This window comes from Panulirus ornatus, chromosome 20 (assembly GCF_036320965.1).
Source record: "Panulirus ornatus isolate Po-2019 chromosome 20, ASM3632096v1, whole genome shotgun sequence".
NCBI classification, from domain to species: domain Eukaryota; kingdom Metazoa; phylum Arthropoda; class Malacostraca; order Decapoda; family Palinuridae; genus Panulirus; species Panulirus ornatus.
In genome coordinates, this window is record NC_092243.1 from 72531635 (window position 1) to 72553626 (window position 21992).

General features: G+C 45.8%; 1 protein-coding gene across 1 annotated transcript in view; it reads left to right on the forward strand.

Moving 5' to 3' along the window:
* The first annotated feature begins 533 nt into the window (after nucleotides 1-533).
* LOC139756132 (uncharacterized) overlaps nucleotides 534-21992 on the forward strand; it is a 40361-nt gene continuing 18902 nt past the window's right edge. The window contains exon 1 of the mRNA XM_071675236.1: nucleotides 534-742. The gene's annotated coding sequence lies outside the window, so the exon portion shown is untranslated. The remainder of the gene's footprint in view (nucleotides 743-21992) is intronic.

Here is a 21992-nt window from a genome sequence, read left to right on the forward strand (position 1 = left end):
ATTTGCTTCAACTGTAAATATCGTCTTGAATCTAATCAGTTTCTTTTTTAATGTTACATCTGCTGTGGCGAGGTCAGGTGTGGGTTACATGAAGAAAAATAAGTTAGCTCTCCTTTATGAATATATTGATCAGACCTAAAATGTCCAAATCATGGCGAAGTAAGAATAGGTCCGGTTGGAAGAGAAGAAATGAAATTTAGTGCCAATTAGAATAGTTCCTCATAGATCTCATAGAAGAAAATGGATTTCCTAAGAAGAAAACGTTCCCAGCCATTCATGATCCGAGTGATGCTGCTGGAAGAGCCCTGACCCGGTAGGTGTTCCAGCAATATAATATCAATACCCCAATTTTCCCGAAAAATCTTTACTATTTCGACTCATAATCTTCTTCTCACACGAGAGAAATTAATCCCCCATAAAAATCACAAACTACCGCATGAATTAAGAGATATGAGAAGTGTGATCTGCATTTTTTAAAACACCATTAAGTCTCCAGATTGAGCTTTGGCTATCAACATCGTCTGCTAGTTCAAGACGGGTGTATAGATCGTCTCCCCTGGTGTGTGTGTCTCTCCCCCACCCTTCAATGTTATATACGCCTTAAATGTGGAACCGTGGCTTCAGAGGAAAGACCTATTACACGTTGGCCACCAGTGATGATCTCGTCGTTGAGATGACTTACAGCAAAGCCCCGTTATAGCCCGACCAGTGCGCCAGTTGCCTAATTACAGGCCCAGCGAAGGTGAGTTTTTTTTTTCGGGGGGATGAGGAAGAGGAGGAGGGGGAAGAGGAAGAGGAGGAAGAGGAAGAGGAGGAAGAGGGAGATGATGATGAGGTGGTGGTGGTGTGTGGCCTGGCCTGGCCTGCTTGGCTCATCATCATCTCATGAGTTGTGCACATGAGACCCAGAGCTGTGTGGGTCTTACCCACTTACCTCAAAAGTGACATTCATTATTAATTACAGAACACTTGTTGCTCAATGAGCGTCACTTGCAAGGGCAACACGAATATATATATATATATATATATATATATATATATATATATATATATATATATATATATATATATATATATATATATATATATATTCTTATATGACAACCAATATATAGCAATACTTGAGGGATTATATGTGTAATGAGGTGTTTATCTTTACAAAGATACAAACAATGGAGGTTAATCAATTAGTCTTCTGATTGCTAATGATGCTCATGGTGGTTAGGATGAAGCTGTTCGTATAGCAGTCTGTAAGTGTGCCAGTTTGGATGGACTTGATGTGGTTGTGTGTGTGTGTGTCTGGTGTCGAATTGCATGCAACTCTGGGACGAGGGATCTCTGATGGGAGGAGGTGATGGTGGAGAGGGGGAGAGGATGCTGTGGTGGTGGTGGTTGGAGACAGATGGGGGTGGAGTGGTGGAGGACGACCAGGGTGTGTGTTGAGCGCTTATTCACAGGTGGTGTCTTAAGAGGGACCCAGGGTGATCTTGCGGGCCCCGGGGGAGGAGGCCTCTGTTGTGTGGTGGATAGGGAGGATGACCAGGCTGGGCCCCGGGGGAGGGCCCTCTTGTGTGGTGGATAGGGAGGATGACCAGGTGGGCCCCCGGGGAGGGCCCCTTGTGTGTGGTGGATAGGGAGGATGACCAGGTGGGCCCCGGGGGAGGCCCCTGTTGTGTGGTGGATAGGGAGGATGACCAGGTGAGCCCCGGGGGAGGAGGCGCCCTGTTGTGTGGTGGATAGGGAGGATGACCAGGCTGGCCCCGGGGGAGGCCCCTGGTGTGTGGCCCCGGGGGAGGCCCCTGTTGTGTGGTGGATAGGGAGGATGACCAGGTGAGCCCCGGGGGAGGAGGCCCCCTGTTGTGTGGTGGATAGGGAGGATGACCAGGCGGGCCCCGGGGGAGGCCTCTGTTGTGTAGTGGATAGGGAGGATAACCAGGTGGGCCCCGGGGGAGGCCCCTGGTGTGTGGCCCCGGGGGAGGCCCCTGTTGTGTGGTGGATAGGGAGGATGACCAGGTGGGCCCCGGGGAGGGCCTTGTTGTGTGGTGGATAGGGAGGATGACCAGGTGAGCCCCGGGGGAGGAGGCGCCCTGTTGTGTGGTGGATAGGGAGGATGACTAGGTGAGCCCCGGGGGAGGAGGCGCCCTGTTGTGTGGTGGATAGGGAGGATGACTAGGTGAGCCCCGGGGGAGGAGGCGCCCTGTTGTGTGGTGGATAGGGAGGAAGACTAGGTGGACCCCGGGGGAGGAGGCCTCTGTTGTGTGGTGGATAGGAAGGAAGACCAGACGGGCTCCGGGGGAGGAGGCGTAGGTCAGTTTAGGGTAGAGCGGAAGTTGTGTAGATGGACTTGGGTCCAGGTGGAGGGAGTCCAGGTGGAGGGAGTCCAGGTGGAGGGAGTCCAGGTGGAGGGAGTCAGGTGGAGGGAGTCCATGGGTAATGTACAGACGACAGCTGCAGGTTTTGATGACGATGTTAGATAAATGATAACTTAATTATCATTATATTTACCACGATACATGGTATGTTGTGGCCAAGACATAACATGGGACACTCGACCAGTTCCTACCAGTGTCGACCAGTTCCTCCCAGTGTCGACCAGTTCCTCCCAGTGTCGACCAGTTCCTCCCAGTGTCGACCAGTTCCTCCCAGTACCGACCAGTTCCTCCCAGTACCGACCAGTTCCTACCAGTGCCGACCAGTTCCTCCCAGTGCCGACCAGTTCCTCTCAGTGTCGACCAGTTCCTCCCAGTGCCGACCAGTTCCTCTCAGTGTCGACCAGTTCCTCCCAGTGTCGACCAGTTCCTCTCAGTGTCGACCAGTTCCTCACAGTGTCGACCAGTTCCTCCCAGTGCCGACCAGTTCCTCTCAGTGTCGACCAGTTCCTCCCAGTACCGACCAGTTCCTACCAGTGCCGACCAGTTCCTCCCAGTGCCGACCAGTTCCTCTCAGTGTCGACCAGTTCCTACCAGTGTCGACCAGTTCCTCTTAGTCTCGACCAGTTCCTCTCAGTGTCGACCAGTTCCTCCCAGTGCCGACCAGTTCCTCCCAGTACCGACCAGTTCCTACCAGTGCCGACCAGTTCCTCCCAGTGCCGACCAGTTCCTCTCAGTGTCGACCAGTTCCTCCCAGTGCCGACCAGTTCCTCTTAGTGTCGACCAGTTCCTCCCAGTGTCGACCAGTTCCTCTTAGTGTCGACCAGTTCCTCTCAGTGTCGACCAGTTCCTCCCAGTGCCGACCAGTTCCTCTCAGTGTCGACCAGTTCCTCCCAGTGCCGACCAGTTCCTCCCAGTGTCGACCAGTTCCTCTCAGTGTCGACCAGTTCCTCTCAGTGTCGACCAGTTCCTCCCAGTGTCGACCAGTTCCTCTCAGTGTCGACCAGTTCCTCTCAGTGTCGACCAGTTCCTCCCAGTGCCGACCAGTTCCTCTTAGTGTCGACCAGTTCCTCTCAGTGTCGACCAGTTCCTCTCAGTGCCGATCAGTTCCTCCCAGTGTCGACCAGTTCCTCCCAGTGTCGACCAGTTCCTCTCAGTGTCGACCAGTTCCTCCCAGTGTCGACCAGTTCCTCTCAGTGCCGATCAGTTCCTCCCAGTGCCGACCAGTTCCTCCCAGTACCGACCAGTTCCTCCCAGTACCGACCAGTTCCTCCCAGTGCCGATCAGTTCCTCCCAGTGCCGACCAGTTCCTACCAGTGCCGATCAGTTCCTCCCAGTACCGACCAGTTCCTCCCAGTGCCGATCAGTTCCTCCCAGTACCGACCAGTTCCTCCCAGTGCCGACCAGTTCCTCCCAGTACCGACCAGTTCCTCCCAGTACCGACCAGTTCCTCCCAGTGCCGATCAGTTCCTACCAGTGTCGACCAGTTCCTCTCAGTGTCGACCAGTTCCTCTCAGTGTCGACCAGTTCCTCCCAGTGTCGACCAGTTCCTCCCAGTGTCGACCAGTTCCTCCCAGTGTCGACCAGTTCCTCCCAGTGCCGACCAGTTCCTCTCAGTGTCGACCAGTTCCTCCCAGTGCCGACCAGTTCCTCCCAGTGTCGACCAGTTCCTCCCAGTGTCGACCAGTTCCTCTCAGTGTCGACCAGTTCCTCTCAGTGCCGATCAGTTCCTCTTAGTGTCGTCCAGTTCCTCTCAGTGTCGACCAGTTCCTCCCAGTGTCGACCAGTTCCTCCCAGTGCCGACCAGTTCCTCCCAGTGCCGATCAGTTCCTCTTAGTGTCGTCCAGTTCCTCTCAGTGTCGACCAGTTCCTCCCAGTGTCGACCAGTTCCTCCCAGTGCCGATCAGTTCCTCTCAGTGCCGACCAGTTCCTCTCAGTGTCGACCAGTTCCTCTCAGTGTCGACCAGTTCCTCCCAGTGTCGACCAGTTCCTCTCAGTGTCGACCAGTTCCTCTCAGTGTCGACCAGTTCCTCTCAGTGTCGACCAGTTCCTCCCAGTGTCGACCAGATCCTCCCAGTGCCGACCAGTTCCTCCCAGTGTCGACCAGTTCCTCCCAGTGTCGACCAGTTCCTCTCAGTGTCGACCAGTTCCTCTCAGTGTCGACCAGTTCCTCCCAGTGTCGACCAGTTCCTCCCAGTGCCGACCAGTTCCTCCCAGTGTCGACCAGTTCCTCCCAGTGTCGACCAGTTCCTCCCAGCCTGGTTTGTCGTCCAGTGTGACAACAGAAACCCTTAACTTATAGTCAAATAACTGATCCTTAATTCATGAAACATCATCAACGAAATGTTATTCATTCAAACGTTGTAAGTTAATATGAATAACTTATCAGAATAGTATTCCCAACATATTAAAAGAAAACAATTTTTTTATCATTTTTTTTCAAGGGGTGACTAAACCAAGATGGGAAATTGTTTATCGTGTCCGTATCGTGTGTGTGTGTGTGTGTGTGTGTGTGTGTGTGTGTGTGTGTGTGTGTGTGTGTGTGTGTGTGTGTACTTCCTTTCACAGTTTGCAGGGCAGGGAGGCAGCGCCAGGAACAGACGCTCACATCCTGACTTGAGCTGTCATGTGTAATGCACCGAAACCACAGCTCCCTGTCCACATCCAGGCCCCAGAGAGACCTTTCCTGACCGCTTCACATGCCCTGGCTTATCCCACTGGCAGCACGTCGTCCCCTGTATACTACATCGGTCCAATTAGCTCTATCCCATGCACTCCTCACTCTCCCAACTATTCAGACCCCCCGACCGCTCAAAGAATGTTTCCTCACTCATCCTCTATATGTCCAAACCATTTCAGCACACACCCTCTTCACCTCTCTCAACCACACTCTTGATATGACCACACGTCTCTCTTACCCTGTCATTACTTACACGATCGAGCCACCTCACACCACATCTTGTCCTCAAACATCTCATTTCCACCACGACCTCAGACTTTCGTACTTTTGATCTTGTATATCTAGGATGCCCCTCGTCATCACTTTAGATTTAAGGTTGCTGTACCATCAAAACATACCATATCCAGGACCATAGTCCTCCCTCACCCACCCTATGTCTTACTTCAGATTCCGTGTTCCCATTCGCTGCCATGTCCACTTCCAGGTGTCTAAAACATTCCACATGCTCTATCTTTTCAACCTTCAAACTCACGCTCAAACCTACCTGTCTCTCTTCCCTGATGAACTTGATAACTTTACTTTTATCAAAAACATTAAGTCTCAAGTTTCTCCTCTTAAGTATTATCCCAGACTTTTTAACACCAGCCTCCGCAATGTCTCACTCCAGTCTACCGCCTCTCTCTCTCTCTCTCTCTCTCTCTCTCTCTCTCTCTCTCTCTCTCTCTCTCTCTCTCTCTCTCTCTCTCTCTCCATCTATAAGCAGATTAAACAGCCTTGGTGACATCACGTACCCTTACCGCAGATTCACCTTCACCTGGAACCACTCGCCCTTCTCTCTTCCCACTCGCATGGGCCACATACAAAGTGACATTGTATACAGTCTTAGAATGATTTCTAGCTCCTGAAAAGGTTGTAAATACTTTCCTGATGGTGGATTTAGCTTAACGCTGACGGTCTTAATTACTCTAGTAGTTGTTTGGACCTGTAGCCCAAACAATCAGCCATCCAACTCGCACTAACTTGTTTCCCCAGCTGTGATGTAGGATGGTTTTGTGCATTTTCTCTTGTTCTTAACTCTATATCCTGGAAAATGACTTGAAATACAGTCGATAAACATCACATACAGTCCATAAACATCACATACAATCCCTTTTGTTTCTTCAAAGCAAACACCTGACCCACACATCCTTTACCACACCTGAAACTACATTGTTCCTCCCCAGTCTGATGCTCTGTACATGCCACCACCATGTCAGCCACCACTCTCCCATACTACGTAGCAGGTACACTCAACAAACGTATACCTCTGTGAGTTAAACATTCACTTTTGTCCCCTTTGCCTTTACACAGTTGCACTGTACATTCATTCCGCCAATCTTCATGCACCTCACGATGATCCATACAGACACTGAAAATCGTAAATAATCAAAGATTCAACTGAAATTCCATCCACTCCAGCCACTTTGCCGCACTTCATCTCCCTCAGGGCTTTCACCACCTCTTCTCTTTTCACCAAACTGTTTGCTGTGACTCTCTTACTTCGTATACCTCTACATGCAAGTCATCCTCCGTCTCCTCTTGACCTCATTTCTGACCGTTACCACTTCCCCATTCCCCCCTCCCCCCCTTTACCAATGTTACCATTCATTGCTTTTTATTTTTTCCTGTTAACCTTCAAAAACATTTTCTTATTTTCCCTAAAGTTTGCTGATACTCGCTCACCCCAACTCTCTCACTAGTCTTGTTTTCCAGCCGTACACCTTCCTGTTCACCTCCTGACTTCTTCTTTTGTCAGTCTCCCGATCACATGCACTCATTCCCTGCAAATAACGACCATACACACTTCCTTTTACTTTCTAGCAACTTAGCTTCTTCATCCCTCCACTCACTACCCATTCTCATCTGCCCATCTCCCCACCTTCTACATGCCACATGTATCTCTCACAAACGTATGCACTGCTTTCCTAAATCGTTCCCATTCCTCGTCCACTCTAGTACCTTCATCTGTTCTCATCTTTAGCTATTCTATATTTGGACTCTTCTTGTTTCCCTTCTCACAAGCCTCTTTTCCAAGCTCGCTCGCTTTCATCACCCTCCTCCCACTTGCATGATGCCCTCCTTTCCTAAAGCCTCTCTACAAATCTTCACCCTCGCCTCTACGAAGTAATGATCAGACATATCATCAGCTGCATCTCTCAGCACATTCACATCCAAGAGTCTCTCCTTTGCACGCCTATCACTTAGTAAATAATCCGATTATATCAGCTTTCCATCGCCTATATTTACCCATGTATACTTATGTGTACGGGTATTGTGTATGCCAGGTATTCCCAGTTACCAGTTCTTTTTCAGTTCCACAACTCCACAAGCTGTTCATCATTCCCATTCACATCACTGGGTATTCCCCATCATGCACCCCCAATTACACCCTCAACTGCCTCATTACCCACTTTGGCATTCGAATCACCCAACGTTAATGATTGATCCCTTGCGTCTAAACTAACGACACACTCACTCATCTTCCCCAACACACTTGCCTCTCTTCCATACTCCTCTCGTCTCTGGGTGCATAAACACATCATTCCTATGGACAAGGGAGATGGAATACGGTCCACTCATCTCCTGTATGTCGTAGAAAGTGTCTACGAATGGGGGGGGGGGGGGGGGGAAAGGGGGGGTGTTTAAAAGATCCTCTCATTCCTGTATTGTTACCTCCCAGAAGCAAAGAACAGGGGAAGGAGCCAAACGAAGATTATTCCTTCGAGGTTCAGTCATCTGTTCCTAACGTGAAAAGATACGTTTGTTTGTTTGTTTGTTTGTTTGTTTGTGTTTGTGTGTGTGTGTATGTGTGTGTGTGTGTGTGTGTGTGTGTGTGTGTGTGTGTATGATTACCATTTGTGTGTTACGGGGATGTACGTACCATGCCTCGTGGGGACGACGAGCACCCGGGGTTGGCTGTGGGCTGCCAACCGCGTCCAGGAATCGAACCCACGTGGACTTGACCTGACACCCCACACCCCCATCTAACGGGGCCCCCTTTGCTCCCTCAGGGTCAGTGTGTTCCCATTTTCTCCCTTGGTCGTTTTCATCAATCCCTTCCCAAAGAAAATGGGTCATAAAATCCATAGGTGCTGGCGGGGGTCCAGTGTCGACCAGTGTGTCTCTCTCCCTGGTCGTTCGGGGTCCGTGTGACGTCACGGCTTCACGCCAGGGGCACACACACCCCCCACCTTCCCCTTCCGTCTACCCCCCCACCATCCTCGTTGACCCCGCAGTCCATAAGGTACTCTGGTTACGGCGTCTGATGGGGATGATCGACCTTATCTTATCATGTAACAGGGAGAGCATGGCACCCGTCTTCACCCTGATGTACCTTGAACTTTACTTGAGACTTGTACACAGACGACGACCTGTCGTGTACACAGACGACCTGTCGTGTACAAAGACGACCTGTCGTGTACACAGACGACGACCTGTCGTGTACACAGACGACCTGTTGTGTACACAGGCGACCTGTCGTGTACACAGACGACCTGTTGTGTACACAGACGACGACCTGTCGTGTACACAGATGACCTGTCGTGTACACAGACGACCTGTTGTGTACACAGGCGACCTCTTGTGTACACAAACGACCTGTTGTGTACACAGATGGCGACCTGTCGTGTACACAGACGACCTGTTGTGTACACAGACGACCTGTTGTGTACACAGACAGACGACCAGTCGTGTACACAGACGACCAGTTGTGTACACAGACGACCTGTCGTGTACACAGGCGACCTGTTGTGTACATAGACGACCTGTCGTGTACACAGACGACCTGTTGTGTACACAGACGACCTGTTATGTACACAGACGACCTGTCGTGTACACAGACGACCTATTGTGTACACAGACGACCTGTTGTGTACACAGATGGCGACCTGTCGTGTACACAGGCGATCAGTCGTGTACACAGGCGATCAGTCGTGTACACAGGCGACCAGTCGTTGTACACAGGCGACCTGTCGTGTACACAGGCGACCAGTCGTGTACACAGACAACCTGTCGTGTACACAGGCGACCTGTTGTGTACACAGGCGACCTGCTGTGTACACAGATGGCGACATGTCGTGTACACAGACGACCTGTTGTGTACACAGACAACCTGTCGTGTACACAGACGACCTGTTGTGTACACAGACGACCTGTCGTGTACACAGGCGACCTGTCGTGTACACAGACGACCTGTCGTATACACAGACGACCAGTTGTGTACACAGACGACCTGTTGTGTACATAGGCGACCAGTCGTGTACACAGGCGACCAGTCGTGTACACAGACGACCAGTCGTGTACACAGACGACCTGTCGTGTACACAGACAACCTGTTGTATACACAGAAACCTGTCGTGTACACAGGCGACCTGTCGTGTACACAGACGGAGGTGAAATTTGTCGTTCCGTTTCCGTGTGTGTGTGTGTGTGTGTGTGTGTGTGTGTGTGTGTGTATTAAGCCTATTCTCCTGTGAGGCGAAAAGTTTGTTAATGACTTAATGACTTCGTCATCAAGGAACGACCAATTAGCTATTTTTTCTTTGCAAACTCTGCTCAAAAGTCCAGCAAAGAAAGTAGGAACAAAACAGAAAAAAAAAAGCCTTCACTTTTTTTTCTTCAAAATAACGCCGAATTGACATCCAGAAACTTCGATCCTGAAAGCGTTTAATGGCGAAGGGTTCGTTACTTGCGTGAGGGTTCGTTACTTGCGTGGGGGGGGGCGTTAGTTGCGTGGGGGGCGTTACTTGCGTGGGGTGGGTGTTCGTTACTTGCGTGGGGAGGGGCGTTACTTTCGTGGGGGGGGGGCGTTACTTGCGTGGGGAGGGGCGTTACTTGCGTGGGGTTGCGTGCGTTACTTGCGTAGGGTTGCGTGTGTTACTTGCGTGGGGGGGAGCGTGCGTTACTTGCATGGGGGGTGGGTGGGTTGCGTTACTTGCGTAGGGGGGAGGGATGATCATCATCATTAGGTTGCGTTACTACCCTATTCATGGGAAGGACGCTGTGGTTACGTACGGTCGTTAGAACAGCCCCGTCGTGGTCGTTTCTGGTGATTAGCGCCTTTGAAGTCGTTATTCCAAACCCGTCTCTCTCTCTCTCTCTCCCTCTCTCTCTCTCTCTCTCTCTCTCTCTCTCTCTCTCTCTCTCTCTCTCTCTCTCTCTCTCTCTCTCTGTTTTGGAAGCCTTTATACATTGAATAATTACCATTATTCCTTAATTACTTTGTTAATTATTACCATCATCATCATGATGACCATTATTAAGCCCTGAACTTATCATATGGTTGATCCCTGGTCTTTCATTAATCATAACATCTGACTTTTGAGCATTGGTGGCTGTAACCTTCACATGTGTGTGTGTGTGTGTGTGTGTGTGTGTGTGTGTGTGTGTGTGTGTGTGTCTAGTGGTATTTGAATGTTGGCCTTGAGCATTTTCTGGTATTTGGCATTTGTTTACTTCCACGGTGACGACACCACAGGAATTATAATACAGGAGGAGGTGTGCGTGTCCATTTCCTACAGAAAACGCATTGGAAGGCGTTTTCTTTGTGGAGTGTTTGTTTACATTCGCGTCAAATGACTTGGGGTTTATTGTTTACGTTATGGGGGTTTTGGCTGGTTGTGAAAGGTTATGGAAAGGTTGTGGAAGGGGTAGATGGGATCTGGTTGTAAGGGAGGGGGGTTGATGTAAGGGGGGTAGGTGGGGTTTGGGGGTTGATGTAAGGGGGGTAGGTGGGTTTTTGGGGGTTTGGTGTTGGGGGTGGGTTGTGGTTTTGGTGGTGGGTGGGTTGTGGTTATGGTGGTGGGTAGGTGGTGAAAATAGTGGGGTATACAATACACAATGAGTGCAAACAACCAGATACAAACAACAAGAGACTACAAGGGTTGTTTACGTACTGTTTGTCGTGTGGAAATGATAATAAGTGTGTAGGTGACAGAGAGGGGCAAACAAATACAGTTTGCTTGCTTAAAGAGGCGCAAATAAATGGCAAACAAATATAGTTTATGTTTCGCTAAAGAGGCGCAAATAAAGGGCAAACAAATACAGTTTGTTTTTCTAAAGAGGAGTAAATAAAGGGCAAACAAATACAGTTTGTTTCCATAAAGACGGGCAAATAAAGGGCAAACAAATACAGCTTATTGTTCCCTAAAGAGGTGCAGATAAAGGGCAAACAAATACAGTTTATGTTTCCCTAAATGTGAGTAAACAAATGCAGTTTATGTTTCGCTAAGGACGCGCAAATAAAGGGCAAACAAACACAGTCCATGTTTTCCTAAAGAAGAGCAAATAAAGGGCAAACAAATACAGCCCATGTTTTCCTAAAGAGGAGCAAATAAAGGGCAAACAAATACAGCCCATGTTTCCCTAAAGAGGCGCAGATAATGTGAACATGGTTAATGGTTCCATATGTTAACCATCTCGTTGAAGGTCAAGTACATGGCCCCATTCGAGGATGTAGTCTAGTCACCATTACTACAACAGTTGTATATATCCATCACTACAACAATGAAACCTAGTCTTTATTTACTACAACAGTTACTGAAACAGTTGAAGCCTAGAATAGATACAATAGGATATATATATATATATATATATATATATATATATATATATATATATATATATATATATATATATATATATATATATATATAAGAAGGAACAGAGAAGGGGGCTAGGTGAGGATATTCCCTCAAAGGCCCAGTCCTCTGTTCTTAACGCTACCTCGCTATCGCGGGAAATGGCGAATAGTATGAAAGAAGAAAAGATATATATATATATATATATATATATATATATATATATATATATATATATATATATATATATATATATATATATATATATATATCTTTTTTTTTTTTTTTTTTTTGCTTTGTCGCTGTCTCCCGCGTTCGCGAGGTAGCGCAAGGAAACAGACGAAAGAAATGGCCTAACCCACCCCCATACACATGTATATACATACGTCCACACACGCAAATATACATACCTACACAGCTTTCCATGGTTTACCCCAGACGCTTCACATGCCTTGATTCAATCCACTGACAGCACGTCAACCCCGGTATACCACATCGCTCCAATTCACTCTATTCCTTGCCCTCCTTTCACCCTCCTGCATGTTCAGGCCCCGATCACACAAAATCTTTTTCACTCCATCTTTCCACCTCCAATTTGGTCTCCCTCTTCTCCTCGTTCCCTCCACCTCCGACACATATATCCTCTTGGTCAATCTTTCCTCACTCATTCTCTCCATGTGACCAAACCATTTCAAAACACCCTCTTCTGCTCTCTCAACCACGCTCTTTTTATTTCCACACATCTCTCTTACCCTTACGTTACTTACTCGATCAAACCACCTCACACCACACATTGTCCTCAAACATCTCATTTCCAGCACATCCATCCTCCTGCGCACAACTCTATCCATAGTCCACGCCTCGCAACCATACAACATTGTTGGAACCACTATTCCTTCAAACATACCCATTTTTGCTTTCCGAGATACTGTTCTCGACTTCCACACATTCTTCAAGGCTCCCAGAATTTTCGCCCCCTCCCCCACCCTACGATCCACTTCCGCTTCCATGGTTCCATCCGCTGCCAGATCCACTCCCAGATATCTAAAACACTTCACTTCCTCCAGTTTTTCTCCATTCAAACTCACCTCCCAATTGACTTGACCCTCAACCCTACTGTACCTAATAACGTTGCTAATATATATATATATATATATATATATATATATATATATATATATATATATATATATATATATATATATATATATATATATATATATATATATATATATATATATATATATATATATATATATATATATATGTATGTATATATTATTTTATTTATTCATTTATTTATTTTGCTTTGTCGCTGTCTCCCGCGTTTGCGAGGTAGCGCAAGGAAACAGACGAAAGAAATGGCCCAACCCACCCACATACACGTGTATATACATACACGTCCACACACGCAAATATACATACCTATACATCTCAATGTACACATATATATATACACACACAGACATATACATATATACACATGTACATAATTCATACTGTCTGCCTTTATTTATTCTCATCGCCACCTCGCCACACATGGAATAACAACCCCCTCCCCCCTCATGTGTGCGGGGTAGCCCCAGGAAAAGACAAGAAAGGCCACATTCGTTCACACTCATTCTCTAGCTGTCATGTAATAATGCACCGAAACCACAGCTCCCTTTCCACATCCATGCCCCACAGAACTTTCCATGGTTTACCCCAGACGCTTCACATGCCCTGGTTCAATCCATTGACAGCACGTCGACCCCGGTATACCACATCGTTCCAATTCACTCTATTCCTTGCACGACTTTCACCCTCCTGCATGTTCAGGCCCCGATCACTCGAAATCTTTTTCACTCCATCTTTCCACCTCCAATTTGGTCTCCCACTTCTCCTCGTTCCCTCGAACGAATGGGGCCTTTCTTGTCTTTTCCTAGCGCTACCTCGCACACATGAGGGGTTGAGGGGGTTGTCATTTCATGTGTGGCGAGGTGGCGATGGGAATGAATAAAGGCAGACAGTATGAATTATGTACGTGTATAAATGTATATGTCTGTGTGTGTATATATATGTATACCTTGAGATGTATAGGTACGTATATTTGCGTGTGTGGACGTGTATGTATATATATGTATATGTGGGTGGCTTGGGCCATTCTTTCGTCTGTTTCCTTGCGCTACCTCGCTAACGCGGGAGACAGCGACAAAGCAAAATAATAATAATAATGATGATATATATATATATATATATATATATATATATATATATATATATATATATATATATATATATATATATATATATATATGGTGTAATTATCTGTGGCGTACGCATATCCCATACTGGCGTTGGTTTACGCCTACATGAAGCGTATCCCTGACGTGCGTTGTGTACGCAGTGGGAGCCACTACGCTACCTTGAAGAACGCGAGCAAGATGGCCACAGTTTGAGCCCAGGAACGTATTCATTTAGAACTATAGCTATGTCAAGAGGGTTCGAGTTGACTCAACTCTGGTGTATTTTGGGATGTGGGACAGTTCTGTGGGCAGGTTTTGGGATGTGGGACAGTTATGTGGGCAGGTTTTGGGATGTGGGACAGTGCTGTGGGCAGGTTTTGGGATGTGGGACAGTTATGTGGGCAGGTTTTGGGATGTGGGACAGTGCTGTGGGCAGGTTTTGGGATGTGGGACAGTGCTGTGGGCAGGTTTTGGGATGTGGGACAGTTCTGTGGGCAGGTTTTGGGATGTGGGACAGTGCTGTGGGCAGGTTTTGGGATGTGGGACAGTGCTGTGGGCAGGTTTTGGGATGTGGGACAGTTATGTGGGCAGGTTTTGGGATGTGGGACAGTTATGTGGGCAGGTTTTGGGATGTGGGACAGTGCTGTGGGCAGGTTTTGGGATGTGGGACAGTGCTGTGGGCAGGTTTTGGGATGTGGGACGGTTCTGTGGGCAGGTTTTGGGATGTGGGACAGTTCTGTGGGCAGGTTTTGGGATGTGGGACGGTTCTGTGGGCAGGTTTTGGGATGTGGGACAGTTCTGTGGGCAGGTTTTGGGATGTGGGACGGTTCTGTGGGCAGGTTTTGGGATGTGGGACAGTTCCGTGGGGAGGTTTTGGGATGTGGGACAGTTCTGTGGGCAGGTTTTGGGATGTGGGACAGTTCCGTGGGGAGGTTTTGGGATGTGGGACAGTTCTGTGGGCAGGTTTTGGGATGTGGGACAGTTCCGTGGGGAGGTTTTGGGATGTGGGACAGTTCTGTGGGCTGGTTCTTCAACAGGAGGGTAACTGGCGTGGCTTCATATAGTCTATACCATGGTCAAAGTTGTCTACGAGTTCAATTCATCACCTCAGCATTGCCTTAGAGAGTTCAATTATGAGTTTCAAGCGTTAATCGTGTGTGTGTGTGTGTGTGTGTGTGTGTGTGTGTGTGTGTGTGTGTGTGTGTGTGTGTGTGTTGCCAGCCCACCGTCCCCACAGGTCGGCCTGGGGGCGCGCCCTGGAGCTGGGAGCAAGCCGAGATGGTGGTGGTTGTGGGGGTGTGGGTGTTGGGATGTGTGGGACTTCTTCCACTGGGGTGTGGGTGTGGGTGGGTCCTCCACCTCCTCCTGGGTTCGCCAGGGCCTTCTCGTGCGAGTCCACTGAGCTCGGGGGGGTTCGTTCTCTCTCTCTCTCTCTCTCTCTCTCTCTCTCTCTCTCTCTCTCTCTCTCTCTCTCTCTCTCTCTCTCTCTCTCTCTCTCACCCTGGTGTTCTGGCGCCCTCATGTACCCAGCCAGCCAAGTGTCCCCTCTCTTAAAAGATCACCTGTCAGCGGTTTTTTCTTCTTTCTTTTGTGTGTGTGTATGTGTGTGTGTGTGTGTGTGTGTGTGTGTGTGTGTGTGTGTGTGTGTGTGTGTGTGTGTGCGTGTGTGTGTGTGTGTGCGTGTAGTGTGGAAATACCTACGCGTCAAAGCTGCTTGTTGTTTCCGAAGGCGATGATGTCTGCATGGATGGTGAGTTCGTAGATGATGGTGAGTTCGTAGATGATGACGGTGAGTCCGTGTAGATGATAGTGAGTTCGTAGATGATGGTGAGTTCGTGTAGATGATAGTGAGTTCGTAGATGATGGTGAGTTCGTGTAGATGATAGTGAGTTCGTAGATGATGGTGAGTCCGTGTAGATGATAGTGAGTTCGTAGATGATGGTGAGTTCGTGTAGATGATAGTGAGTTCGTAGATGATGGTGAGTTCGTGTAGATGATGGTGAGTTCGTAGATGATGATGGTGAGTTCGTAGATGATGATGAGTTCGTAGATGATAGTGAGTTCGTAGATGATGGTGAGTTCGTAGATGATGGTGAGTTTGTAGATGATGGATTGTGAGTTCGTAGATGATGGTGAGTTCGTAGATGATGGTGAGTTCGTAGATGACGGTGAGTTTGTAGATGATGGATTGTGAGTTCGTAGATGATGGTGAGTTCGTAGATGATGGTGAGTTCGTAGATGATGACGGTGAGTTCGTAGATGATGGTGAGTTCGTAGATGATGACGGTGAGTTCGTAGATGATGGTGAGTTCGTAGATGATGGTGAGTTCGTACATGATGGTGACTTCGTAGATGATGGTGAGTTCGTAGATGATAGTGAGTTCGTAGATGATGGATTGTGAGTTCGTAGATGATGGTGAGTTCGTAGATGATGGTGAGTTTGTAGATGATGGTGAGTTCGTAGATGATGGTGAGTTTGTAGATGATGGTGAGTTCGTAGATGATGGTGAGTTCGTAGATGATGGTGAGTTCGTAGATGATGGTGAGTTCGTAGATGATGGTGAGTTTGTAGATGATGGTGAGTTCGTAGATGATGGTGAGTTCGTAGATGATGGCGAGTTCGTAGATGATGGTGAGTTCGTAGATGATGGTGAGTTCGTAGATGATAGTGAGTTCGTAGATGATGGTGAGTTCGTAGATGATAGTGAGTTCGTAGATGATGGTGAGTTCGTAGATGATGGTGAGTTCGTAGATGATGGTGAGTTCGTAGATGATCGTGAGTTCGTAGATGATCGTGAGTTCGTAGATGATAGTGAGTTCGTAGATGATGGTGAGTTCGTAGATGATGGTGAGTTCGTAGATGATGGTGAGTTCGTAGATGATGGTGAGTTCGTAGATGATAGTGAGTTCGTAGATGATAGTGAGTTCGTAGATGATGGTGAGTTCGTACCCTCTGGTGCCACAGTGCTGGGCAATTCTTTGAGAGATCAAGGGACAGAACAACCATAGAACATAACATGAAATTAAGTTATAAAAACTTGTTAGAAAATATAATGTAGTTAAGAAATACTTGTGTTGTATGAGAGTTGTGGATGACTGGAGTAGAATGAGTGAGGACATGGTTCATGTGGACACCATTACACAGATATAACTACTTGTGTGATGGTTGAGAATGGTTATGATATGGGGGAGGAGGGGGGGGGTGCATCAGTGTACAACTCCCTCCCCGTACAGTACAAGAGATGGGCCCCCCACCAGTGTACAACTCCCTCCCCGTACAGTACAAGAGATGGTGGGCCCCACCAGTGTACAACTCCCTCCCCGTACAGTACAAGAGATGGGCCCCCACCAGTGTACAACTCCCTCCCCGTACAGTACAAGAGATGGTGGACCCCCACCAGTGTACAACTCCCTCCCCGTACAGTACAAGAGATGGTGGGCCCCCACCAGTGTACAACTCCCTCCCCGTACAGTACAAGAGATGGGAATCCCACCAGTGTACAACTCCCTCCCCGTACAGTACAAGAGATGGGGCCCCCACCAGTGTACAACTCCCTCCCCGTACAGTACAAGAGATGGGGACCTCACCAGTGTACAACTCCCTCCCCGTACAGTACAAATAGGTGATTACAATTAGGTACAAGTGGGTAATTACACATAGGTAATTAAACATAGCTACAAACAGGTAATTACAGATAGGTCAAATACCATCCACTTACCACGTCCACCTTACGACCTTTCGTCTCTTCTCCCAGTGGCGACACGTCAATGCCACATACCCACTGTGATTCAAATCTACCCATCAGGAGAGAGCGAAAAAAAAAAGAGAAAAAAAATAAAAATAAAAATGGTCGTATTTAAAATCAATGAACGAGCAAATGGCTGTTCCAAATATCAAGGTGAAGATTGTGTGAATATCTGATTAAAGTGATTATTAAGCTTACATAATCGTGGTTAGGTCGCGTTATACACCTTATTAATGGATACATGACTGTCATCTCCGTTCGTCCCTGTGAAAAGTTGAACCTACGCATGACGAAGTAACGAAAGGAATTTAGTTTATGTCATTTCTTTTCATTTCGCTCAGGATTGCATTTCGCGAGGGCTGTACGTCTGTCTGAGTGGCTGGTTCTCCAAATGCGTCTCGCGATGTGAATTAGGCGAAAGTAAACAGAAGGATATTAAAGGTTATGTACTTCTTACAAATTGATTAACTGAAGGGCAAAGATGGAACCTTGATATTAAAGATACGTATATATTTATATCTATTTTGATTGCTCGGGGCCTGAGCATGCAGGAGGGTGATTGGGTTAAAAGGAATAGAGTGAATGAGAGCGTTGTGGTATACAGGGGTCGACGTGCTGTCAGTGGACTGAACACCAGGGCATGTGAAGCGTCCTAGGCAAAACATGGAAAGGTCTGTGAGGTCTGGTTGTGGATAGGGAGCTGTGGTTTCGGTGCATTGCACATGACAGCTAGAGAATGGATACGAGCGAATGCAAATTTTTCTTCGTCAGTTCCTGGCGCTGCCTCGCTGACTCGGGTAACGGCGAATGAGTATATGACAGGGAGAAAGATCAATAAGTAATGATAATTTGGGGGAACAAAAAATGGAAAATGATATTGGAATTTTGAATTCAGGAACTTAAAAACGACTCATTTCCTCATTTTTTTCCCCCACCACTGAAATTAACATAGAAAATGGCTTTAAAAAGACTATATGTGATGTTTATGTTGGTGTGTTTGAGAATGGCTGACAAATTTTGGACTTACTGATTCAAAGATGACCTGCGATACAAATTAGTCTAAGAAATAGCATAAATTAACATTGCTAGAATTAACGCAGCTCGCGAAAGACATAGATTCTGTTTGAGAGATAGGAATGGCCCCTAATATATATATATATATATATATATATATATATATATATATATATATATATATATATATATATATATATATATATATATATATATTTGCGAGGTAGCGCAAGGAAACAGACGAAAGAAATGGCCCAACCCATCCCCATACACATGTATATACATACGTCCACACACGCAAATATACATACCTACACAGCTTTCCATGGTTTACCCCAGACGCTTCACATGCCCTGATTCAATCCACTGACAGCACGTCAACCCCGGTATACCACATCGCTCCAATTCACTCTATTCCTTGCCCTCCTTTCACCCTCCTGCATGTTCAGGCCCCGATCACACAAAATCTTTTTCACTCCATCTTTCCACCTCCAATTTGGTCTCCCTCTTCTCCTCGTTCCCTCCACCTCCGACACATATATCCTCTTGGTCAATCTTTCCTCACTCATTCTCTCCATGTGCCCAAACCATTTCAAAACACCCTCTTCTGCTCTCTCAACCACGCTCTTTTTATTTCCACACATCTCTCTTACCCTTACGTTACTTACTCGATCAAACCACCTCACACCACACATTGTCCTGAAACATCTCATTTCCAGCACATCCATCCTCCTGCGCACCACTCTATCCATAGCCCACGCCTCGCAACCATACAACATTGTTGGAACCACTATTCCTTCAAACATACTCATTTTTGCTTTCCGAGATAATGTTCTCGACTTCCACACATTCTTCAAGGCTCCCAGAATTTTCGCCCCCTCCCCCATCCTATGATCCACTTCCGCTTCCATGGTTCCATCCGCTGCCAGATCCACTCCCAGATATCTAAAACACTTTACTTCCTTCAGTTTTTCTCCATTCAAACTCACCTCCCAATTGACTTGACCCTCAACCCTACTGTACCTAATAACCTTGCTCTTATTCACATTTACTCTTAACTTTCTTCTTTCACACACTTTACCAAACTCAGTCACCAGCTTCTGCAGTTTCTCACATGAATCAGCCACCAGCGCTGTATCATCAGCGAACAACAACTGACTCACTTCCCAAGCTCTCTCATCCCCAACAGACTTCATACTTGCCCCTCTTTCCAAAACTCTTGCATTCACCTCCCTAACAACCCCATCCATAAACAAATTAAACAACCATGGAGACATCACACACCCCTGCCGCAAACCTACATTCACTGAGAACCAATCACTTTCCTCTCTTCCTACACGTACACATGCCTTACATCCTCGATAAAAACTTTTCACTGCTTCTAACAACTTGCCTCCCACACCATATATTCTTAATACCTTCCACAGAGCATCTCTATCAACTCTATCATATGCCTTCTCCAGATCCATAAATGCTACATACAAATCCATTTGCTTTTCTAAGTATTTCTCACATACATTCTTCAAAGCAAACACCTGATCCACACATCCTCTACCACTTCTGAAACCACACTGCTCTTCCCCAATCTGATGCTCTGTACATGCCTTCACCCTCTCAATCAATACCCTCCCTGGGCAAAAATGGTTTATTGCGTATCATGAGACACTTTCGAACAAAACGCCTATGTAGTTTGAATAATCTTATGTATATCAGAGGACAGGAAAAGATATACGTCCTTTGCAACCCATCATCTCTTATCACTGATGAAACAATAGATTATAAATACATGCCTACTTGTGTGTGAGGTAGTTTAATGTAGAGAGAAAAAAAGAATATGGGGTATCATTGATTTAAACGCTTTTGAATACCGTTATTTCATTATTATTATTATTATTATTATTATCATTATTATTATTATTATTATTATTATTATCATTATTATTATTATTATTATTATTATTATTACTATTATTATTATTATTATTATTATTATTATTATTATTATTATTATTATTATCATTATTATTATCATTATTATATTTATTATTATTACTATTATTATTATTATTATTATTATTATTATTATTATTATTATCCCTCTCACACACCAAGTCCATTTTCGACGCACGAAATTTGATGACCTCACTTAGCATTCATAATTCTGTATATACATAGATAAAGGAACATGTCTCTGCGTTTTTTTTTATTTAAATGATTTTGTTACGGTTTAAATTTTTTACTTTTCCGACATAAAAATGCATTTGCACAACTCCTTTCAAATCTCGTTTTCTTTCGCTGTTTTCTTTTTTTTTTAAACGTGAATTTCGTTCTGAGAAAATTGGTTATATTTAATTGTTTGCGGCCGTTGTCAGGAAATGAGTTATATAATCAATTTATCACACAATGGCGGGACGTTATTACATAGGTTCTGGTTCATAAATCATAAGAGAAAACTACATTTATATCAAAGAAAAGATTACATCATATCATATAAGATTACATTATATTATATAAAAGATTACATTATATTATACAAAAGATTATATTTATATTATTTTGAAAGATGACATTTATTTTATATTAATGATTACATTTATAGAATGTTGTTGGATAGGTTAGATAACTGGATAAATGATCAATATCTAATGTTTGTTTTTCTACGTTGATAAATGGCCTTGTGGGAATGAATGAATCCTTTCTTTAGAATTCCTTCATTACTGCAATTCATTTAACAACCTGACCATCTTCTACATCATTACGAAACAGGGTTTGTGAACACGAGTTCTTCGATAGATATGTAGATATAGAAGAACACGAGTTCTTCGATAGATATGTAGATATAGAAGAACACGAGTTCTTCGATAGATATGTAGATATAGAAGAACACGAGTTCTTCGATAGATATGTAGATGTAGAAGAACACGATTTCTTCGATAGATATGTAGATGTAGAAGAACACGGAGTTCTTCGATAGATATGTAGATATAGAAGAACACGGAGTTCTTCGATAGATATGTAGATATAGAAGAACACGGAGTTCTTCGATAGATATGTAGATATAGAAGAACACGGAGTTCTTCGATAGATATGTAGATGTAGAAGAACACGGAGTTCTTCGATAGATATGTAGATATAGAAGAACACGGAGTTCTTCGATAGCCATGTAGATATAGAAGATTCACATGTAACACTTGTGCAATATATTCACTTTAGAGTTAGATTCTATCAGTCTTCGAAAATCACAATTTTCACAGGGGAAAAAAAAAAATCTCGCATACAGATTGCAATTTTCACAGGCACAGGTCTCCCACATACAATTCACACATTCTCACAGGGGTCAG